The sequence below is a fragment of the Neofelis nebulosa genome, chromosome 11 (assembly GCF_028018385.1).
Source record: "Neofelis nebulosa isolate mNeoNeb1 chromosome 11, mNeoNeb1.pri, whole genome shotgun sequence".
Classification (NCBI taxonomy): Eukaryota; Metazoa; Chordata; class Mammalia; order Carnivora; family Felidae; genus Neofelis; species Neofelis nebulosa.
This window is the reverse complement of record NC_080792.1, coordinates 47,535,156-47,545,356: the sequence shown is the minus strand read 5'-3', so window position 1 is coordinate 47,545,356 and position 10,201 is coordinate 47,535,156. Positions and strand designations below refer to the sequence as shown.

General features: G+C 38.0%; 1 non-coding gene across 1 annotated transcript; it reads right to left on the bottom strand.

Annotated features, from left to right (window-relative positions):
• Window positions 1-1,922: 1,922 nt before the first annotated feature.
• On the bottom strand, window positions 1,923-2,026 carry LOC131490700 (U6 spliceosomal RNA). Its single transcript, XR_009251200.1, has one exon. It is a non-coding gene; the product is annotated as a U6 spliceosomal RNA (small nuclear RNA).
• Between the last annotated feature and the right edge of the window lie 8,175 nt (window positions 2,027-10,201).

Genomic DNA, 10,201 nt, shown 5'->3' with positions numbered 1-10,201 from the left:
TGTCCCTTTGAATCAGCTCTCCTGTATCCTTTGGATAAATTCCTAGTAGTGCAATTGCTGGGTCATAAGGTAGTTCTATTTTTAATTTTTTGAGGAACCTCCACACTGTTTTCCAGAGTGGATACACCAGTTTTCATTCCCACCAACAATGCAAGAAGGTTCCCCTTTCTCCATATCCTTGCCAACACCTGGTGTTTCCTGAGTTGTTAGTTTTAGTCACTCTGACCAGTGTGAGGTGGTATCTCATTGTGGTTTTGATTTGTATTTCCCTGATGATGAGTGATATTGAGCATCTTTTCATATGTCTGTTTGCCATATGGATGTCTTTGAAAAAGTGTCAATTCGTGTCTTCTGCCTATTTCTTCATGTCTGGATTGTTTGTTTTTCGGGTGCTGAGTTTTAAGTTCTTTACAGATTTTTGATAATCCTTTATCTTATATGTCATTTGCAAATGCCTTCTCCCATTCCGTTGGTTGCCTTTTAGTTTTGTTGATTGTATCCTTTGCTGTGCAGAAGCTTTTAATCTTGATGAGGTCCCAATAGTTCATTTTTGCCTTCGGAGACATGTCAAGTAAGAAGTTGCTGTGGCTGAGGTCAAAGAGGTTGCTGCCTGTTTTCTCCTGTAGGATTCTGATGGTTTCCTATCTCACATTTAGGTCTTTCATCCATTTTGAATTTATTTTTGTGTGTCACATGAATTTTTAGATCAGCTTATCATGTGGCACAAATCACTTTATTGGGATTTTAAAAAAATGTTTTTTAATGTCTATTTATTTCTGAGAGAGAGAGACAACGTGAGCAGGGGAGGAGCGGAGAGAGAGGGAGACACAAAATCCGAAGCAGGATCCAGGCTCCAAGCTGTCAGCACAGAGCCAGACATGGGGCTTGAACTCAAGGACCACTAGATCATGACCTGAGCCCAAGTCGGACAATTAGCCAACTGAGCCACCAGGCGCCTGGGGATTTTTATTGTAAACGCACCAAAACTGTGGTTTAACTTAGGAAGAACTGACACCTTTCTCATATTCACAGACATGGTATAGCTCTTCATTTGTTCAAATCTTCTTTTATGCTTTCAAACAATAACTTGGAATTTCCTAGATAATGGTCTTAAACATATTTTGATTACATTTATTTCCAAATTTCTTATTTTATTGCCGTGAATGAGATCTTTTTTCTATTAATTTCATAATCACTGGTATATCAAGAAGCTATTTATTGGTGTTAGTAATATCTAGTAACTCTGAATTCTCTTACTAATCCCAGTAGTTTACTCAGAGAGCTATACAGTCTATGTAAATAATCATACCATCAGCAAAAAAGGATCTTTTACTTTTTTCTAATCCTTATAGTTTCTTTTTCTTGTCTAGTAAGACATTGTCAAATGTGATGATAGCAGATATTCTTATCTTGTTCTCGACTTTAATGGGAGAATCTGACCATGACACATGAATATTTTATTTTATTATTTTTTAAATATATTTTTTAAAAGTTTAGGGGCGCCTGGGTGGCTTGGTCGGTTGAGCGTCAGACTTCAGCTCAGGTCATGATCTCACCGTCTGTGAGTTCGAGCCCCGCGTTGGGCTCTGTGCTGACAGCTCAGAGCCTGGAGCCTGTTTCAGATTCTGTGTCTCCCTCTCTCTCTGCTCCTCCCCTGTTCATGCTCTGTCTCTCTCTGTCTCAAAAATAAATAAACGTTAAAAAAAAATTTAAAAAAAGTTTATTTATTTGAGAGAGTATGCACGTGTGCATGAGGGAAAAGCAGAAAGAGAGGGAGAGAGAGAATCCCAAGAAGGCTCCACACTGTCAGCACAGAGCAAGACTTAGAGCTCAAATCATGAACCATGAGATCATGACCTAAGCCAAAATCAAGGGTCGGATGTCCAACCAACTGAGCCACCCAGACGCCTCAAACATGAATAAAAAATATGGAACGCTTCACAAATTTGCGTGTCATCCTTGTGCAGGGGTCATGCTAATCTCTGTATCGTTCCAATTTTAGTATATGTGCTGCTGAAGTGAGCACTCAGAAAATGAATTTAAGTGGACTTTCATTTGAAAACAGTTGTATTTCCGTATAGTGTCTTTTATGTATTACGTAATGAATTAAATGGAATCCAGGGACAAAGTATGGCTGGCGTCCATAACTACAGATGCAGAAGGCCCCTTTCTCTGGTCTCTGATAGGACCTTTCTCTTCTCTCTGACACTTGTGCTTTTGGACCTTGAGAGTTGCATACTAAAGGTGCATACAAGGACTTTTACTTGTGCATACTGAGGGCTGAATAGGTTCCCAGGATGCCATATATGCTCTTGGGAAGTTGTGGAATTACGTATTATGTTAGAAGGCGAATGACATTTTGCTGATGGGAGAACCCATAAGCAGGAAGACTGTGTTGTATTTGTAATGATTCATTTCCGCAATTCTTGAATCTCACAAATCTTTACTTTAATCTAGACTGCAGCCCATCTGCACAGAAGACGTAGTAAAATCGTTAAATGAATTCACATGCACGCTCTTTAATTTATTATTGCTGGTAATGTTGATATTATCATATTTCATGTGGGGAGAAGAGTATAATAATTGTGCTAACAATTTATATACATGTGGCTTTTCACGAATTCACAATTTTCTAGTAATGGCCAAGAATGATCTTCTTAATACAAATGTGTTTTTGTTGTTCCAAGACTTTATGCTCTTTTATACTAATTACAGTTTTAGGAAGAAATTGCCTTGGATTTCTCTGTATTTTATTATAATTAGAATCTCAGACATACTACTGTTACCAAAAATATCATGTTTTATTACATTTTTTTGGTGAAGTTATAGGATGATGAATTATTACATGAATTGGAAATCATCACTTTTGGCCATTTTGTTTTTTTTACAGGCTATGCAAAAATGACATTCGCTGTAGTTTAAGACTCTTTTAACTCCCTCTCCACAAAGATGGATCCAGAGGCGAATGGTATAAGATGATTTGGACTATATTTTTGAAATTTTTGCTTTGTTTGCTAACACTATCAATGTGATCAACATATTTAGTCGTAAAATCTTCTAAACAATAAAGACATTTTTCTATGTAATTGGCCCCTAAAATGTTATTAAAGAAAATTGTATTGAATGCTATTTTCTTGTTACAAATATTTCACTTAAAATTAGATAAATAATCTAAAGCTACGGTTTATGCAAAACCATCTAGAGCACGTCTGCCCAAAAGGCTCTTTAGATTGGCCTCTGATTAAGTCTGGCTGTCAGGACCCAAGGGAATAAAGCAGGAACTGTCTGAACCTTGACCTTGGGGGCTGCTTATCACAGGATCCTGTTTTGTTCTCCTGGGCCACTACTTAACTAGTGAGTGGATCAGCTGCTGAATACCTCTGTTAGTGAATCAGATAACTAAACACGTACATTTTCAGTATAAACCACACAGACATAGGATTTACGACACCACTTTACTGTTCCAGCTTTTCACTCTCAGATCAGTAAGATCATTTTGAGTCTTCATCTTTCCTGCTGGTCTTCAGATACAGGGCAATGGGCAGATCAAAACTGGGCTGAGCAGACCTGCCTCATCTCTAACTGGCAGGTCCTTTAGGACAGAATGCTTGAAAACCCCTCAATTCATTCATTCATTTATTCATGGAGTAAAAGACCATCTGAGCACCTGCCATGTGCTGGATACCATGCTAAGTGCTGGGGATACGGCAGCAAATAAGCCAAAGGCCTTACCCTCAATGCCGTTCTCTGCCTGAGAGACCATTAATCTGGCCGCATTCTTTCAGCTTTCCTTTCTTTGTTCTGTGTTTGACTTATGGAATACCTTCTCTCCTTTTTTCCTCCGGTGTGCATTTATGGCTGTCCTCACACACTGTGCTTCCCGTGGCAACTCATTGCTGGCTCCAATTTGGCAGGTAGTTTATTACCTGCTCCATTTTATAGATGAGGCTGTAGAGAGTTCTTTTTTTCCTACATTTGAGCAAATCCTGTCTGCAGACATTAAAGCTGCAGGCTGGGAGACAGAGTCTTTTCCTGCATTTGAGGACACATCAAGTCTTTCTTGAAGTTCAGAAGAGCCCCACATTGAGTGGCTCAAAAAATAATTTTCCCAGTATAATTATTTCTAGGTTGGGGACAAATTGCAAACCTCATCTGGGTATAATTTAATTGACCACTGGATGTCACTATTGTTCCATATACAGAAAATACTATGGCTAGCTGCTAGGCTCGAGGGTTTGGGAGGTTTCTAGGTCTGTGTCTGCATTTTTAATACTCTTGCTTTGTCCAATTTACATTACAGTCACCTCAGAGCTTCTTTGAGACAAGGTTGGATTATAAATAAGCAACACAACAAAGAAATAATATCCTATCAAGGAGTAACCATTGTTAATGATCTGATTTAGGTGACAAAGAGATGGTTGGGCACTTGCAAGTTGTCTTCAGAATAACCCACTGGAAAGCCACCATTTCCCCTTTGTCTGAACACCTGGATTGTTGACACTCTGTACCACACTCAGACTTAGCACTGTACTCATAGAACTAGAGAGTCACATCTTAGGGACCACCTCTTCCTACATTCTGCCTAATGCAGGATCCCCACTAGGATCTGGCTGAATGGCTGTCCACCTCTGTTTGATCACCCCCAGAGACCTTGCTCACAGATTCACCACGTACTCCATCTACCACTAGAATGCTAGAATTGAGTTGGGAGGGATAGAGAGATCTTTCTTCAACTCACAGTTTTGCTGTTCTTTCACATATGCTGTATGATGTTGTATACTTGTTTGCAAAGGATGTTGTGGGAGAAGTTTGGAAGGAGGAGGTTGGTCCAGCCTATATGCTGTGGAGAAGATCAATGGTGGAAGGCTCTGTTCCTGGAGCAGGCTAAGTAAGGCGTGGGAGGGAGGCCATGGGCCTTTTGGCTTCCCTTGGACCATACACGTAGTAGATACTCACTCTGGCTGCTCGCAGACACCGCACTCTTTATGGAGATGCCCCTGGTAAGCATGGGAGGAGTTGGATGAACTCAACAGTGGTTAAATTTAATTAATATACTTCTCTCCCCCTAGAGCTATGTAAAGGTGAAATCCATAATTGAATCTTGCTTTTGTACTGGCTTCTGGTACAGAACTGCAGGACCACTGCTACAGACAGGCTGTGCATTTAAAGCCAGAAGAAAGCATCACCTGCTTTTACCCACCCCCCCCGCCCCTTTCCCACAGTCATCTTCCAGTGGAGACACAGATCACTACTCAGGGGAGCATCTCCCCTCCCACTTCTCTCTGTTAGTAACTCAAGCTCAAGGCCTCCACCGAGGGCACAGAAGATGGAAGAGATGAAGAACTCTTGGAATTTTTACAAGCCCCCAGGTCCTCAGAGACAAGATGCTTTTTATCCATTACTAATGGGCACTCAGCTTTTTCTTTGGCTCATTTCCAGTTCAGAATTTTAGTGAAATGCCTAAAATCACATGGAAGCTCTGGAATCCAACAGATAGAGACTTAACTCTTAGCTGGTCTCTTTCTAGCTGTGTAACCTCAGGCAAAACACTTAACTTCTTCAAACTTCAGTGAAATCTTCTGAGAATGAATCCAATGATAATCTGAACATCAGCCCTCCAGGCTGGTGTTAAAGATTGAATGAGAATGCATTTAGGGGTGCACAGCTCCTGAGTGTGACACATGCTCTAGCAATGCGAGCTGTGAGTATGAGGTTGGACAAGATGACTCAAGAAAGGACAGAGAGAACTTGAGGTTGACATCATAACTATAAATCTCAGAGAGGCCCCAAAGAGCAAATAATCAGATCATTGGCATTCACTCCTGTAATAAGCATTCCTGAAAGCCTTTTATTCGTCAGGCATGATACATAGAGGAGGATCCAGTCTCTGTTCAATGAGCTGACTCAGAGACTGGCTAAGACATACCAACAGACAATTATATTACACGTGGCGGGTGACTAGCAAATAAATGGCCAGAGGTTACACAAAACCAAGGTCAGAGATTCAAATTTCCATGGATGCAAATTTAATTGATAGGTACATCTGATTAATTATTTTTCTTTGTTGGATTCTGTTGTTGCAAAATGCAGGAGTTTGGACGGTTGATAAAGAGACAGTGTATGTTGCCTACAGTGCCATTCCAGGATGAGGAGCTGTTATATAAGCGACATACCTGAAAGTGCCTTTGAAAAAACTGAGACTTTTATGTTCTTTCGCCATATAAATGTTTATGTTCAGAGCAGTAAAATTAAGATTGCCAGAAAGACACTACAAGCACATTCATATTTTCAGATGACAATACCTTTCCCATCTGAATATACTTTCTGTCATACTTGCTGGGCTTTTACATAAATCACCTCAATGTTTAAACCAGTTTAAGCTTTATGTGTGTACATAATGCATAGATTAAAAAAATATGCAGAATCAATTTCCTTTTACTCAACTAATTATTGTGGTGGTGCTATTTAAATTGCACCCTGGTAACATTGCCCCTCAGGCTACATCCTTCTTGACAAATGTTGAATGTGGAGCTATCATTTTTATCTTCCCCATCTAAAATGTTAGTTGAAGCCAAGACTTCAGAATTTATTTACCAGCAGCATATTTTTACAACTATTCATTTAACCAGCATTATTGAGTACCTACAATGCACAAAATACATCAAACATGAAATTGCAAATGGAGTCCCTTTTTTCACTCAGCAAGGGCCAACATCATATTGTTTCAGTTAACCTGTTTGCTTAACATGATGTAGGCACCATCTGTAGAGAAGCAAGGACCTACAGTGTGTGTTTCTTAGAATAACTGTGGAAACTGATATGTATTGGCAGCAAAAAATCATTGCAGTGACCCAGGTTCATGTACGGGGTGGGGGGTTGAGGGGGTGGGGCATCCAAAAAAATAAAAATGGGGGAAAAATCTCAGAACTTCCAACAATCTTATACAATGAAGAAGAAAAACAGCTATGTATAGCTCACAGGACTTTGATTTTTATTTTTATGTATTTATTTTTGACAAATAAAAATTATTTATATTTAAGATAGACAATGTGATATTTCGATATATGTATATGTTGTGAAATGACCACCACCATCAAACTACTTAACATATCCATCACCTCCCACAGTTACCATTTTTGTGTATGTGCACTGAGAACACTTGAGATCTACTCTGTTAGCAAATTTCAAGTATATGATACAGTGTTAATAGCTATAGCCACCACACTGGGCATTAGGTCTCCGGAACTTGTATCTTATAACTGAAAATTTCTACCCTTTGACCAATATGTCTCCTTTTTTCCATCTCTCAGCCTTTGGTAACTTCCATTCTACTCTCTGTTGCTATAAGTTTGTCTTTTATTTGTTTGTTTGTTTATTTATTTATTTATTTATTTATTTATTTATGTATTTATTTATTTATTTATTTTTGAGAGAGAGAGAGAGAGAGAGAGAGAGCAAGGGAGCATGGGGGATGTGCAGAGGGAGAGAGAAAATCTTAAGCAGCCTCCATGCCCAGCGCAGAGCCTGACTTGGGGCTTGATTGACCATGAGCTCATGACCTGAGCTGAAATCAAGAGTTGGTCACTTAACTGACTGAGCCACCCAGGAACCCCTATGAGTTTGACTTTGAACAAAAAATCCACATATAAGTGAGAATCTGTGATATTTGTCTTTCTCTGGCTTATTTCACTTAGCATAATGTCCTTCATTGCATGATTTCCTTCTTTTTTAAGGCTGTATAACATTCCATTGTTTATACCACATTTCTTTTTCCAGTTATCTGTTGACCAGCTCTTAGATTCTTTCCATATTCTGGCTACTGTGAATAGTACCTCAATGAACATGGGAATGTAGAGATTTCTTCAAGATGGTAATTTTATTTCTTTTAGATATGTACTCAGAAATGGGATTGCTGGATCATATAGTAATTCTACTTTTAATTTATTGAGGAACCTCCATATGATCCATTCTGAAGAAGTCCCATGTGCACTGGGGAAGAATGTGTATTCTGCTGCTGTTGGATGGAATGTTCTTAACATGTGTGTTAGATCCTTTTAGTCTAAAGTGTTGTTCGGGTTCAATGTTTCTTTAGTGATTTTCTGTTTGGATGATCTACCTATTGTTGAAAGTGGGCTACTGAAATTCCCTACTATTATTATATCGCTATTTCTGTCTTCAGAGCTGTTAATATTTACTTTATTTTTTAATGTTTATTTATTTATTTTGAGAGAAAGAGCATGCATGTGAGCAGGGGAGGGGCAAAGAGACAGAGGGAGAGAAACCCAACCAGGCTCTGTACTGTTAGTGCAGAGACTGATTTGGGGCTCACTCTCACAAACTGTGAGATCATGATCTGAGACGAAATCAAGAGTTGGACATTCAACCCACTGAGCCACCCGGGTGCCCCTGTTAATATTTACTTTATATATATATATAATATTTACTTTATATATATATATATTTATTTATATATATTACTATATATATTTACTATATATATTTACTATATATATATGCTCCAGTGTTTGATGCATATGTGTTTACTATTGTTATTTCCTCTTGATGAGTTTATTCTTTTATCCTTATATAAGGAACTTTGTCTCTTATAATGGCTTTTGACTTAAAGTCTATTTTGTAGGATATAAGCATAGCACCTACTATTCTCTTTTGGTTTCTGCTTGCATGGAATATCTTTTTCCATCCTTTTACTTTTAGCTTATGTGTGTTCTTGAAGCTGAAGTGAATCCCTTGTCAGCAACACATAGTTGGGTCTTTATTTATTTATTTTTCTTATTCATGAAGCTACTCTATGTCTTCTGATTAGAGAATTTAGTCCACTTATATTTAAAGTAATTATTGGTCAGTTCACAGGACTTTTTGAAGATGGTGGATTTCATGTTGTAAAAAACCCTTCTGTGAGCAACTAGGTATGTTCGATACATAAAGGAGGGCAAAAACCAATTTGGACATAGTTATTATAGACAGAGAGTTGAAGTTTTCCATATAACAATGATATTAAGAAAGGTGGTTTCTAAAACAAATCTGGGATGGAGGAACCATAGAGTGACAGAAAGAAGGGGAAAGTGGGGAGAGGAAACAGGGAGATGGCATTGTGCTTTGTAATCCTGTGCCCTGAAAGGACAGGGGAAAATTCTGCATGAGAGGAAGTCAAAGGCTTATGAAAATGAGCATGTCCAAGGCTTGATATAGTGTAAGCTAAAGACTCCTTCCTTCAGCTTTCAACCTTAATATCAATATCTTGCATAAGTAGTTTTTTTACTTGTTTGCTTTTTTAAATGAACGCAGAGTTTTATCACTAGAGCAGCATTAGCATAGGATCAGGGTGACATAAGCAAGACTTGAGGGAGAACTATAAACTGAACTATTTAAGGAGAAACTCTGTATGATATATAAATAGGTTTAATAGTGTTACTGAATATCTGAGGTTGGCTTTGAGCATCTGTAATCCATAGAATATAGGTTTGAATTACTCTGACCCAGAGTTTAGGGGCAATAGAGACTCACCCACCTAATATTTGGAGCATCCAAAAATAACAAAGTGAATCTTTCTTGATGACTAACCCATTTAGCCACACTATATGATAGCAACTATTTATCACAACAGGACAGAGAATCACATGTTGGTGAAGGAATGACTGGTAAAACACTTCTGTTTACTAAATGGCTTCTACTTCTTTGGTAGCTTGGAAAAACAGAAGTCATTAAGTAAACATTCACAAAATGGGAAAGAATCAATTATCCATTATAAAACATTTCTTCAAATTTCTCTATTATAAATCTTATAAAAACCAAAACCTTAAAACATTAATAGAATTAGACTAATTTTAAAAGTCTTATTAAACTCTCATCTATAAAATATCTCATTAAAGGGCCATATTTATGTCAAGGTTAAAGGTGGGAAATTGAAGCAAGGCATTATTACTGGAAAAAAAAAATCAAAGATGAGCTCGTTGTTGTTGCTGTTGTTATTTTTTAATTGAAAATGGTCTATGGTATAATCTGATAACACTAAGATACCCAGTCAGGCTGACCTAAACCTACAGGTATTAGCTAGGGCCACTGCGTTGGGAATTTTATTTATTTATTTATTTTTTATTTATTATTTTTTTTAACATTTATTTATTTTTGAGACAGAGAGAGACAGAGCATGAACAGGGGAGGGGCAGAGAGAGAGGGAGAC